The sequence below is a fragment of the Balaenoptera physalus genome, assembly GCF_965194825.1.
Source record: "Balaenoptera physalus genome assembly, chromosome: 5".
In the NCBI taxonomy this organism is placed as follows: Eukaryota; Metazoa; Chordata; class Mammalia; order Artiodactyla; family Balaenopteridae; genus Balaenoptera; species Balaenoptera physalus.
Window position 1 is genome coordinate 88,427,180 of NC_138884.1, and position 11,948 is coordinate 88,439,127.

Sequence of the window (11,948 nt, forward strand, 5' to 3'; positions counted from 1 at the left end):
TTACAATTAATGAATCAATATTGATACATTGTTATTAACTAAAATCCATGATCTTAAGACTCACTCTGTATTGTACAGTTCTACGGTTTTTGACAAATGCATATGTTTTCTAATACCATTACAATATAAAACAGAAGTTTCACTACCCTAAAAGTCCCCTGTACTTCACCTTTTCTTCCCTCTGCCCTACCCATTGAACCCCTAGCAACCAATGATCCTTTTACTATTTCTATACTTTTGCCTTTTCTAGAATGTCATATAGTTGGAATCACACAATATGTAGCTTATTTTCACTTAGCAATATACATTTACTGTTACTCTATGTCTTTTTATGGCTTGATAGCTCATTTCTTTTTATCACAGAATAATAGTCCATTGTATGAATAAACAGTGTGCTTATCCATTTACTATTGAAGGACATCTTAGTTGTTTCTGGTTCTTGGAGGTTATGAATAAAGCTGCTATAAACATTTGTATGCAAGTGTTTGTGTGTATATAAGTTTTTAACTCAATTGTGAAAACACCTATGAGTGTGACTGCTGGATCAAATGGTAAGATTATGGTTAACTTTCTAAGACATTCCCAACCATCTTTCTAACTGGCTGTACAATTTTGCATTTGTGTCAGCAATGAATGGGCTTTTCCTGTTGCTCTACAGCTTCATCAACTTTTGGTATTGTCAGTTTTTTAGGTTGTAACCATTCTAATAGGTTGGTAATGTTATCTTGTTGTTTTAATTTGCAATTCCCTAATGACATATAATGTTGATTATCTTTTCATATGCTTATTTGGCATCTATATATCTTCTTTGGTGAGGTATCTGTTCAGAATTTTGACCATTTTCTTTTTGGGGTGTTTGTTTTCTTATTGTTGGGTTATAAGTGTTCTTTGTATATTTCGAATATAAGTCCTTTATAAGATATGTTTTGCAAAAATTTTTTCAAACCTGTGTCTTGTCTTTTCATTCACTTAAGAGCATCTTTCTCTGAGCAGATATTTTTAATTTTATAAAGTCCAACTTACTTATTTTCTTTCATGAATTATACTTTCGATGTTCTAAAAGTCATCACCAAAACCAAGGTCATCTAGATTTTCTCCTGTGTTATCTTCTAGAAAGTTTATAGTTTTGCATTTTACATTTAAGTGTATGATCCATTGGAATTAATTTTTGTGAAACATGTAAAATCTCTGTGTAACTTCTTTGTATATGGATATGTAATTGTTCCAGCACGATTTGTTGTAACGATGATTCCGTCTTCATTGAAATGCTTGAGCTCCTTCGTCAAGGATCATTTATGTATGTTTGTGTGGGTCTATTTCTGGGTTCTATATTCTGTTCCACTGACTGATGTGTCTATTTTTTAATCAATACCACTTACGGTAACTTTATAGTAAGTCTTGAAGTTGATTTGCATCAGTTCTCTGACTCTGTTCTTCTTCAGTATTGTGTTGTCTATTCTTGGTCTTTGACTTTTCCATATAAACTTTAGAATCACTTTGTTGATATCCACAAAATAACTTTCTGGTGTTTTGATTGGGACTGCATTAAATCTATAGGTCAAATTGGGAAGAACTGACATCTTAATAATATCAAGTCTTCCTATCCATGAACATGGATCTATTATTTAGATCTTTAAAAAATTTCTTTCATCAGAGTTTTGTCATTTTCTTCATGTATTCTGTACATATTTACTTATATTTATGCCTAAGATTTATATCTATTTCACTGTCTTAATGTAAATGGTGTTGTGTATTTAATATCAAATTTCAATTGTTCATTGATGATATGTAGGAAATTGCCTTGTATTCTGCAGCCTTGCTATAATTGCTTATTAGTTCCAGTAGGGTTTTTTTTTGGTTATTGTTGTTGTTATTGTTGATTCTTTGGGTTTTTCTATGTAGACAATCATATTAACTGTGAACAAAGACAGTTTTATTTACTCCTTTCAACTTTGTATATATTTTAGTTACTTTTCTTGTCTCTTTGCATTAGCTAGGACTTCCAGTACCATGTTGAATAAGAGTAGAGAGGGGGCTTTGTTCCTGATCATAGGGAGAAAGCATCTAGCTTTTCAATATGAAATGAGATATTAGTTGTAGGTTTTTGGTAGATGTTTCTTTTTTTTTTTTTTTGGTAGATGTTTCTTATCACGTTCACAAAGTTCCCCTGTATTCCTGGTTTGCTAAGAGTTTTTTTTTTTAAATCATGAATAGATATTGGATTTTGTCAATTCTTTTTTCTGCATCAATGATATAATCATGTGGTTTTTCTTCTTTAACCTGTTGATGTGATAGATTACAATAATTTTCAAATGTTTAACCAGCCTTGCATACCTGGAATAAATCCCATGTGATCACGGTGTATAATTCTTTTTATATAGCGTTGGATTAGATTTGCCAATATTTCATTCTGAATTTTTACATCTATGTCCATGAGAGATTTCGGTCTTGAGTTTTCCTTTCTTTAATGTCTCTATCTGGTATTACAGTAATACTGGTCTCATTGAATGAGTTAGTAAGTTCTCCCTCTGCTTCCATTTTCTGGAAGAGACTGTAAGGAATTTGTATCATTTCCTCCTTAAATGTTTGGTAGAATTCAATAAAAAAACCAATGGGTCATGGTGTTTATTAATTATTGATTGGAAGTTTATTAATTGGAAGTTTATTAATTGGAAGTTTATTAATTATTGATTTAACTTCTTTAAAAGATATAGAGCTATTCAGATTATATTTTTCTCCTATATGAGTATTGTTAATTTGTCTTTCAAGGAACTGGTCCATTTAATCCAAGTTATCAAATTTGTGGTAAAGAGTTAGTCATAATATTCCTTTATTTATCCTTTTAATGTCCATGGGATCAATAGTGATGATCCCTGTTCCATTTCTGGTATTAATAAATTGTGTCTTTTCTCTTTTTTCTCAGTTAGCTTTTCTAGAAGTTTGTCAATTTTACCATTTTTTTTCCAAAGAAGAAGCTTTTGTCTTCATTAATTTAAAAAATTTTCCTGTTTTCAATTTCATTGATTTCTGCTATAATTTATATTATTTATTTTCTTTGCTTTGCTTTAAGCTTATATCACTCTTTTTTCACTAGTTTGCTAACAAGAAAGCTTAGATTATCGATGTTAGATCACTCTTCTTTAGAAATATGTGTACTGAATGCACAATCAGCCAAAGAATGGCACATTTATATCATTTGACTAATTTGGATGAACTCAGTAGAATAATTGTTTTCTATAAGATTATACAGCATCTGATTCTAAAATTAATTTCAGACATCTATTTTTACCTTAAGATAGTCCACCTACTACACGGATGACCCTGAGATTTCAAATGGTTTGAGTCATATTTCTACCATATTCTGAAATCTGAATTTCTCTATTGCTTTAGTTTAAATGTGTTAGTGGTACTTTTGTGATGTTGTATACGATGTGGAACTTACTGTCTTTCTTTTCTTCTTCTTCTTTTTTTTTTATTTTTCTATTTTTGCTTCATGACCTATAGTCCACCAGCATAGTAGAATTCTATAACAACTGTTTGGTTCGTAGTCACTGAATATTCTTACCTTTATACAATTGAAGTAAATGTGGAAGTCATTTGAGATTGAAATTAAGATTGCTAATCTACAGGTTAGTATATGAAGCTAAGTAACCTAATAGTTTATCAAATACTATAATTACAATTATATATTTCAAAGTAATATAAATTATTTTCAACTAGTGGCATGTGCATGTGTGTGCATAACTTTTAACTTAGTACATAACATAAATGTAGGTAAACCATTTAACACAAACATTTTTTCCATTTGTTGTCAGTGATATGCATCTTTTGACTAAGATTTTTTCTAGATGATGATTTAACAATTAATTGAAATGTGCTAATTAAAAAAGTTAATGAAAATTTATTAGTGACATATTTTTCCCCTTAGGCAAAACTTTTTAGGAATTAATTATTCATTCTATTTGAGCAGTGAGAGATATATTTACTTAAGGAAAGACTCTTATGTTATAATTTCCTTGTAATTCTGTTCTAAGATCAGATTCAGTTGATCACTTTACCAGTATTGATCTAATGGGCAAGTTAAAAGAACAGAATGAGTCAAAATCTCACCTGTTTTTTTCCTTTTTTTGTGTGTGTGCCCAGTCTGTTGATTATGAAGTTAGCATGATAAGGGTAAGCTGGAAACTAGGACATAATGAACAGGCTGATGCAAGAAGCCACAGAAGTCATCCTCTGAATCATAAGAGCATCATCTTGAGAAGGTTTAAGGGGAGTATTAATGTTGCCCCTGAGAATAAGCAGTAGCTGCTCTCTTGAATTCACATTGTTGTTTTCTGGAAGATTTTATGAGCATATATGACCAAAGTACCCTTCTTTGGGGAAACTGCTTCTAATAAGAGGCAAGGTAGTAGATGTATAAAAAGCATGTTAAATCCGTTTGCTCACAGGGTCACTAGAAGATCAAAACTGATTATCCCATTAGGAAGTCTAAGCTCATCCAGGAAATGCCTAACACTTTCCTGACTAACTGATTTTGTCAAATACATGACTACATTCTGTTCAATTTACATTTACCACTGACAGATTTTGTCACTGGTCATTATAAATAACATTATTTAACTAGTGCACAGTGTCTGGAAGGGTGGGTAGGTACAGTTAATTGTCAAAAATAAAAAAACTGTGTTAGAAATTAATTATAAACACATAAGAATTTTCAGTAGTTGATGCAAAATAAAGTTTTGCTCTTTTGGTAGTACTATTACAGTCAATGCAGAGTCACCTTGGATGGATGCTTGGTTCTCTGGAGTTTCTTTATTACCTGGCCTCCCACAATCTCTCTTTTCTAGTACCCTTTCTAAATTTCCCTGATCCCTGGAGTCTTGGAGCCATCTGGAAGATTGTCCTCCCTGCTGGATTTGTCTTAGGATGGCAATAGTGGATCTCTTTGGACAATAATCACCACAATCTTCTATAATAGTAGATTCTGTAGAATGGAGCATCTATAAGATAAGCTTGTATTTGAAAGTGTTTAATGCCTTTCATAGGATACCATCAATACAATTTTGTACTAAAAGACTCCACTTTCATCAGGGGCAAGGAGAGAAAAAATAAAAGAGGTGAGAGTCAAAAATCTCTCTTCTGTTGCAATTTTTAAAAAAGCCCTTAGAAAGAAGGTTGTCATTGTAATTTGTAGCAATTTTTTTATATTTGTATATACGGCATTTGTCAAGGTATGGGTTTTGTGGAACAATGGAAACATCCTATAATCCTTTTCTGACCCAACAATGTATGAGAGTAGCATTGATATATATATACACTACCAAATGTGAAATGGATGGCTAGTGGGAAGCTGCTGCATAGCACAGGGAGATCAGCTCGATGTTTTGTGATGACCTAGAGGGGTGGGATAGGGAGGATGAGAGGGGGGCTCAAAAGGGAGGGGTTATGGGGATATATGTATACTTATAGCTGATTCACTTTGTTGTACAACAGAAGCTAACACAACATTGTAAAGCAATTATACTCCAACAAAGATATAAAAAAAAAAAAATGTTCCTAGGAACTAGATATCATGTAGGAGTAAAAAAAGAGAATGACTAAAGCAAGTGGGAGTGGAAGAGACCAAGCATTTTCAAAACTGTGTTACATGAATAGCATATTTTAGAAGTAAAATACCTTGTAATGGTAATTCCTATAGATAAACCTTACAATAGCAAGATTTTTTTTTGATGTTTTAGTTACTAAACACTCTCTATGCACAGCACTTTTCTATGATAGAATATGCTAGCCCTTCCCCTCCCATTTTTTTCAGAGTAATATTGATATATATACTATCAAATACATGAATGTAAGAAGGATGAAATGCACCTTTAGGTTTGTTAACAAGCCTTGGGGTTAACTGCTTTTTTGACTGTGAAAATGAACATATACTGGAGAAATGTAGAAAAATGGAATGGAGGAAGGGGGTGAGAGGCAGGTGGGAAAGACTTTACAATTAATAAAAAAATAAATTTTAGCATCTCTTTTTAAACTTGGAAAACCTTGCTCATAAATCAGCAGAATAGTGCACATGAGGCATATTATTATGATATATTAAAGTAAGAGGTAAAAATGGATAAAGCAATGAAGCCTCTCTTAGCTAAATGGTTAATTAATTTAACTGCTGAAGAGGTAGTTTGCTAATGAGTAGCTGAGATTTGAGAGGTAATTGCATAAATCCCAATCTTATTGGTATGTACAGCTGATAGCCTCATTAAGAAATGGTCCCACAGGGTCAAAGAGGTGAATACGTGAGACTGAAACAGATAACTCCATTAGTTCACTATGCTTTTCACACATCGTGCATGTCAAAACAGTGTGAATAAAAGGATCCATTGCTTGATTAATGCTTATGGGAAGGAGAGGAGAGTTAGGATAGCTTACATTAGAAAACCTAGGACTCTTTAGGAAGAACTTCAGAACTATAATGGCAATTATACTAAAGAACGATTCAATAATAAACAGCTTGCTCGTTAAGTGGTTAAAAACGCCAAGAGACATTCAGTAAGTTGTAACAATTAAATCTTAGAAGAGTCCCTCTTGTACTGTTAGACTAGTAAGCATCTCACTCACTCAACATTACAACTAGGTTGATCTTACTACTTAGGATAATAGCTAGTGAAAAAAAAAACCCCATTGCACAGATCATAATGTAGGTAAGTAAACTCAGAGTTGGCTCTAAGTTGGTAGGTATGACTTACGTAGGTTAGGAAAGGGCTTTCCCTAATTCTGGTGTAGAAGAGACAAGCTAATTGTTAATTGAACCCCATCATTCCCCCTGCTTCCCCACCTCCTCCCCGAGTACACAGCCTACCCACTCTTCCCAGCCTCCTTTGTAGTTAAGTGGGGTCATGTGATGGATATCTGACTGATGAAATGTAGGTGGAAGTGATGTATGCCATGTCCAGGAGTGGCCCATTCAAGCCTCTCATGTTTTTTTCCATTCTCTCTCTTCCTCCTTCTGGCTAGATGTGGACTCCCAGGAAAGAAGAGTCCAGAATTTATATTGGTCTCTGAATTGCTGCATGGAACAGGACTTGCCATTGTTATGCACTGAGCTTTCTAGGAGCGAGGAATAAAGTGTACTGTCTTAGGCCATTGAGATTTTTTTCATATAGTTCATATATTTACCCTAATATAATGAGAATCTCGACTTTCTTTAGTGATTATCTTTTATTCATGTACCTATTGAAGCAGTATATATTGTGTGATCTCTATATGTCACAGGTGTTCCTAGCAAGTAGGAATATAAGCTAGAAGGTGACAAACAGGTGGAAAACTAACATTAGAGTTTAGGCATTTCTGTAGTGTCCATGGCCCAGGATTTTGTTGTGAGGCAGTTTTCTTTTTTTTTTTTTCTTCTTTTTTTGTTGCAAAACGCTTTATTATTTCCATTTGGTCCAAGGCTTGGGAGAGGGCTCCAGGGTGTTTAAAAAACTGCCTAGTGGCTGCAGACAGGGGCTTCAGGCAGAAGCCCTGTCACCAGAGGGCTCCTCAAAGGCCGCTGGGCTCTGGAGGCACCTACTCATGTTTGATGGTGAGCCTTTCAAAGAGATACTCGCCCAGCCCAGCCTGGGGACCAGCCAGCCTGCAGAGGTGGGTCAGCTGGTCACCCATCTTCTTGATGAGTTTCACCTCCTCATCTAGGAAGTGGCTCTTCAGGAAGTCACAGAGGCGGGGGTCTGAGAGGGTAGGACCCAGGGCATGCAGATCCAAAAGGGCCTGGTTCAAGTTCTTCTCCATGAGAATGGTGGCTTCCATAGTGTTCTGGGTTTTACCCCATCATCTTGAGATGGCTTCTGCACGTCCTGGAAGAGGGCACGGCCGCTGCACTGGTTTTGCATTTTCAAGAGATGCTCGGTGCCCTCGTACCTCTCCTCGGCCAATTCTCGGAAAAGGTGGCCTATGCCCTCCAGAGCCACAATGTTGAGGTTGAAACAGAAGCCTAGAGAGAGGTAGGTGTAGGAGGCCCAAAGATGCATGTTGACCAGGAGGTTGATGGCGGCCTCCACTTTGGTGGAGTAATTCTGACGAATCTGGGAGCTTATGGTTGATTGGTAATAAGAAGTTAAGCTCAAAAAATGGTGTTGGCTGGTCCAGGTGACTGAGGATAGCTGAGTGGCTGATTCTGAAGGTTGTGACTGGAAAAAAGGTTAGAGGGTGGTTGGAGGCTGGAGTAAGGGGCGTCCCTGTGTCTGTTCTGTCCACACACTGTTGAAGCAAGAGAGATCCACGAGACCACTGAGTACATTGCTGAGGCAGTTTTCTTGAGTCAAATTCTTTGTCTCCTTGTATTCAGAGAGAATTGAGCACTTCTTTCCTATCTAGATTTATTATTTGTACTATTGATATAGGTCAAAATTTAAGTTCTGACTTTAGTTAGAGAATATTGTTTTGCAATAGTTATTTGCTTTCAGCTTATATATATTAACTAAAGATTTTGCTTTTTGTAAAATTCACATTATAAAGAACTCTTCTTCTTTGTCTAAGAGGCTGTCTTTCTTGACACAATATTATTAACCAGACATAAATAAAGCTTTTTATCACTAACCCAGATTCACAGTGTTATAAATATTTGTAGGTTCTATCCTTATTTACTTTCACTTAGCTTCATTTCTTCTCTTGTTATAACTTCTTTGTGCAAAGACTACCACACAACAATGGAGACTTATAATATTCCCAGTGAGATAGTGCCAGGGTAAAAATTACAGGTGATCTCAGTCACAAAAACCTCTTTCTTTTTATGCAAGCAAAATCTGTGATAGATAATAGGAAATAGAGGGTGCATTTGTGGTCAGAAGTTTAGCTATTTCCCATCCTTGACATGAATTTTGCATTCAGCTGATGGAACATTCAGATCCAGACTTCTGATATTAGGTTGATGATGAATGTGTGTGGTATTTTACTTCAGAAACAGGTGATAATTTATGAAATGAAAAACTTATGATAAAAAAGCTGCAAAACATTTTAAGGACTAATTCTTCTTGTCATCAAGCAAATGACCTGCTGTCCTGACCATGGTAAATGAAGTCTCCAATAGAATAAATCTGTTGCATTTGATCCCTTTAGTCCAGTGATCCAGAAATTTGGGAGGGAGTTAGGGAGCTATTTGAAAATCTGATAAAGGATAAACATCTTCACCCCAGAAAAATACAGAAACACACCACACTTTATGTATAATTCAGGGGATTCTTGATCTGCCAAGGTCAATGACTCCAATATAATTAAGAATTCCTACTTTTGTGCAAATAGGCTTGGAGAATCCTCCTTTCAAATAAGCACAAGACCTTCCTAAGACCCAATGGGTCATTATTTGAAATCTCTAGTGGAGTATGAAAAGTAGAACATTCTGCAGCATGAACCACTGATTCAGTGCTTTTCAAACCTTCATATGCATAAAATTCATCTAGAGATGATTACCAACAAGGGCAGATTCCTGGGCTGCAATTCCAGAGATTTTCATTAAGTCGTTCTGAAGTGGGAATCAGGAATCTGCATTTTAAGTACTTAATCTTAGTGATTCTGATGTACATTGCATGTGGGCTACAATCTGAGAAACCCTTTTAAGCCTTCACTTGGAAGTCCTTCAAACCCCTGGCCACCAAGACAACCACCTCTCTGCATACACGCTTGGAGCTCCTGTGTGTCCCGCTTTCCACAAAGAGCTTGCTTGGGCTCAGCATCTTTCCCATTTTTCACTCTCCCACAGTGAATGAGATACAGTATCCCAGTGAGCAGCGTGTTTCTGCAAAGCTAACACGTTTGGCCGACCTAATGTAGCCTGCTGTTGTCATTAACTGCAGAGGAAATCATTCTTAACCACCCTGATAAGTTTCTTAATATAGTAACGATTAATAGTTGTTTGAAAGCAATAGAGGGCACCAATTAATAGGCGGTTTGATAAAACCTCTGGAAGGAAATGGAAAGATGAATCTAGTCTTACTCTACATTACTGTTTCTTTCCTCCGTACATGTTTCTTTGGGGAAAAAAACGGAGAAAAGGAAAAAAAAATCAGTATTTAAAATTGGATTGTGGCGAGAAAATGTCCATAGCTAAAATAATAGTTTTCATTTACCTTCAGATACAAATTAGGATTTCTATCGTCCAACAAAAGTTTATTTCTAAGAATTAGATCTAAATTGATATTATGTGTCCAAGAGAGTGTGCACATGACCTAAGGCCTGTCTTTGAATAATAATTCATTAATATATTCATAATTATTACATTATTAAAATGATAATTTTGATATTATCAAATATAATTTAATAGAAAATAATAATACAGTATTATATAGTATTACGGTATTAAACATTAATATAATTATAAATGTATTGATATTATTTACATATTAATAATGATGAATATATTATTAACTTTCTTCCCACGTGTTTCATTTATTATCTATAAATGAAGAGGCACCTCAAAATAAAAACTAAGCATATAAAGCAGATACTTCACAAGCGTCTAGAGTAGAAGCTACAGGGTTCTCTTACTTGGCATAGAGCGTCACAATTCCAGGTTCTTCCTTAGGAACTAACTTACCCAAAGAATTTTCATCTAATAAATCCTTTATCAAACACCTAATGCTCCCTTTATTGTTTAAATGTGCAGGCTGTCAGACTCAGCTGTGGACTGAGCAGAAACTTGGTTTATAAATATAATTATGTTTCATATGTCCAAAACAATTAAACCTTATTAATAATCTAGGGGAAAAGAAAAAAGTTCTGCCTTTTGAAAAAAATAATTTTTGCTAAGCATAAATGATGTAAAACCTCCAGAAGGTGAAAAGATCTTTAGTAGAAATATTCAAACACATTTAAGAGGCAGAGTTTGGTAAATCAATCTGGAAAAAAGCTAATGAAGATGGTCATTTAAGGAGCATACAATCTCAAAAGTGCATTGTCCGTGGCTGTTTTCACATTCCAACAGCAAAGCAGAGTTGAGCAGTCCCAACAGGGGCTAAATGAACCTCAAAGCCTAAATAGTCACTATCAAGCCTTTTACAAAAAATATTTGCTGACCCCTCTTCTAAAATTGTATTTTCAATTTTGGGAAGTATTATAAGTAAAACAAAAACTAGGAGTTAAGTTGCTTTAAGCCTATCCTTTTTAAAAGTTTAGTTTAGTCATAACAATAACAATAACACACACATAACAATAACACACATCCACCTAGAATTTTATTCCTGAAAATTTTCAAGTAACATATCCCTACCTACATTTTTTTCCCTAAGTATATACATTGGTTAATACTTGCACTGATGTTTTGGTGGAGTGTTAATTTCTTCCAGGGAGACTGAATAGGGAGTCACAGGGCCTTTAAATCTGCGTTTCATTCGCATGAAAAGACCTTGATCACTGGATACCTAAGAGCCTTATTCCATCTCATGGGCAGCAGCTATTTAAATCTGATGTGTCTGCCTTTGAAACAAATTTGATCTTTAGGTGTTTCAAAATTCAATGACTCAAATAATGCAGTCCCAGTAAGTAAACAGCACCAAAGGGAGATTTGTTTTAGTGGAGAAGGGGGAAGGATTCTAATCAAGCAGTGGTATTTGCAAAGGATTAGTGGGAGAAATGAACAAATCTCATGCAAGAGACAGCAAACAGCCTGCTTGGCAGGATCAACACCCTGCTCCAGGGCTTCTTGTTAGTGGGGACACATTATTTTGTTCCTTCCATTTTGGGAGGAGTGCGACTTCCATTTCCCACCCCAGCAGAGAACATATTGAGAGAACATTCCTGGACCTCCCCTCCTTAGTGGTTCTCCCCACTGGAGGTGGAGTGATTGATCTGATGACTGAGATTAGGGAAAGGGGCTCTGTTTAATCTAACTGCCCCTTCTTGCCTCTCATTGGTTCTGTTTCCAAGCTACCTGTCTATAGGCTGAATGTGTTCTTCTCTCTACT

The 11,948-nt window shown here is 35.2% G+C and overlaps 1 pseudogene across 1 annotated transcript; it reads right to left on the minus strand.

The window, feature by feature from the left end:
- Window positions 1-2,114: 2,114 nt before the first annotated feature.
- On the minus strand, window positions 2,115-8,184 carry LOC309662134 (ferritin light chain pseudogene; annotated as a pseudogene). Its single transcript has one exon. The product of its transcript is annotated as a ferritin light chain pseudogene (transcript).
- Between the last annotated feature and the right edge of the window lie 3,764 nt (window positions 8,185-11,948).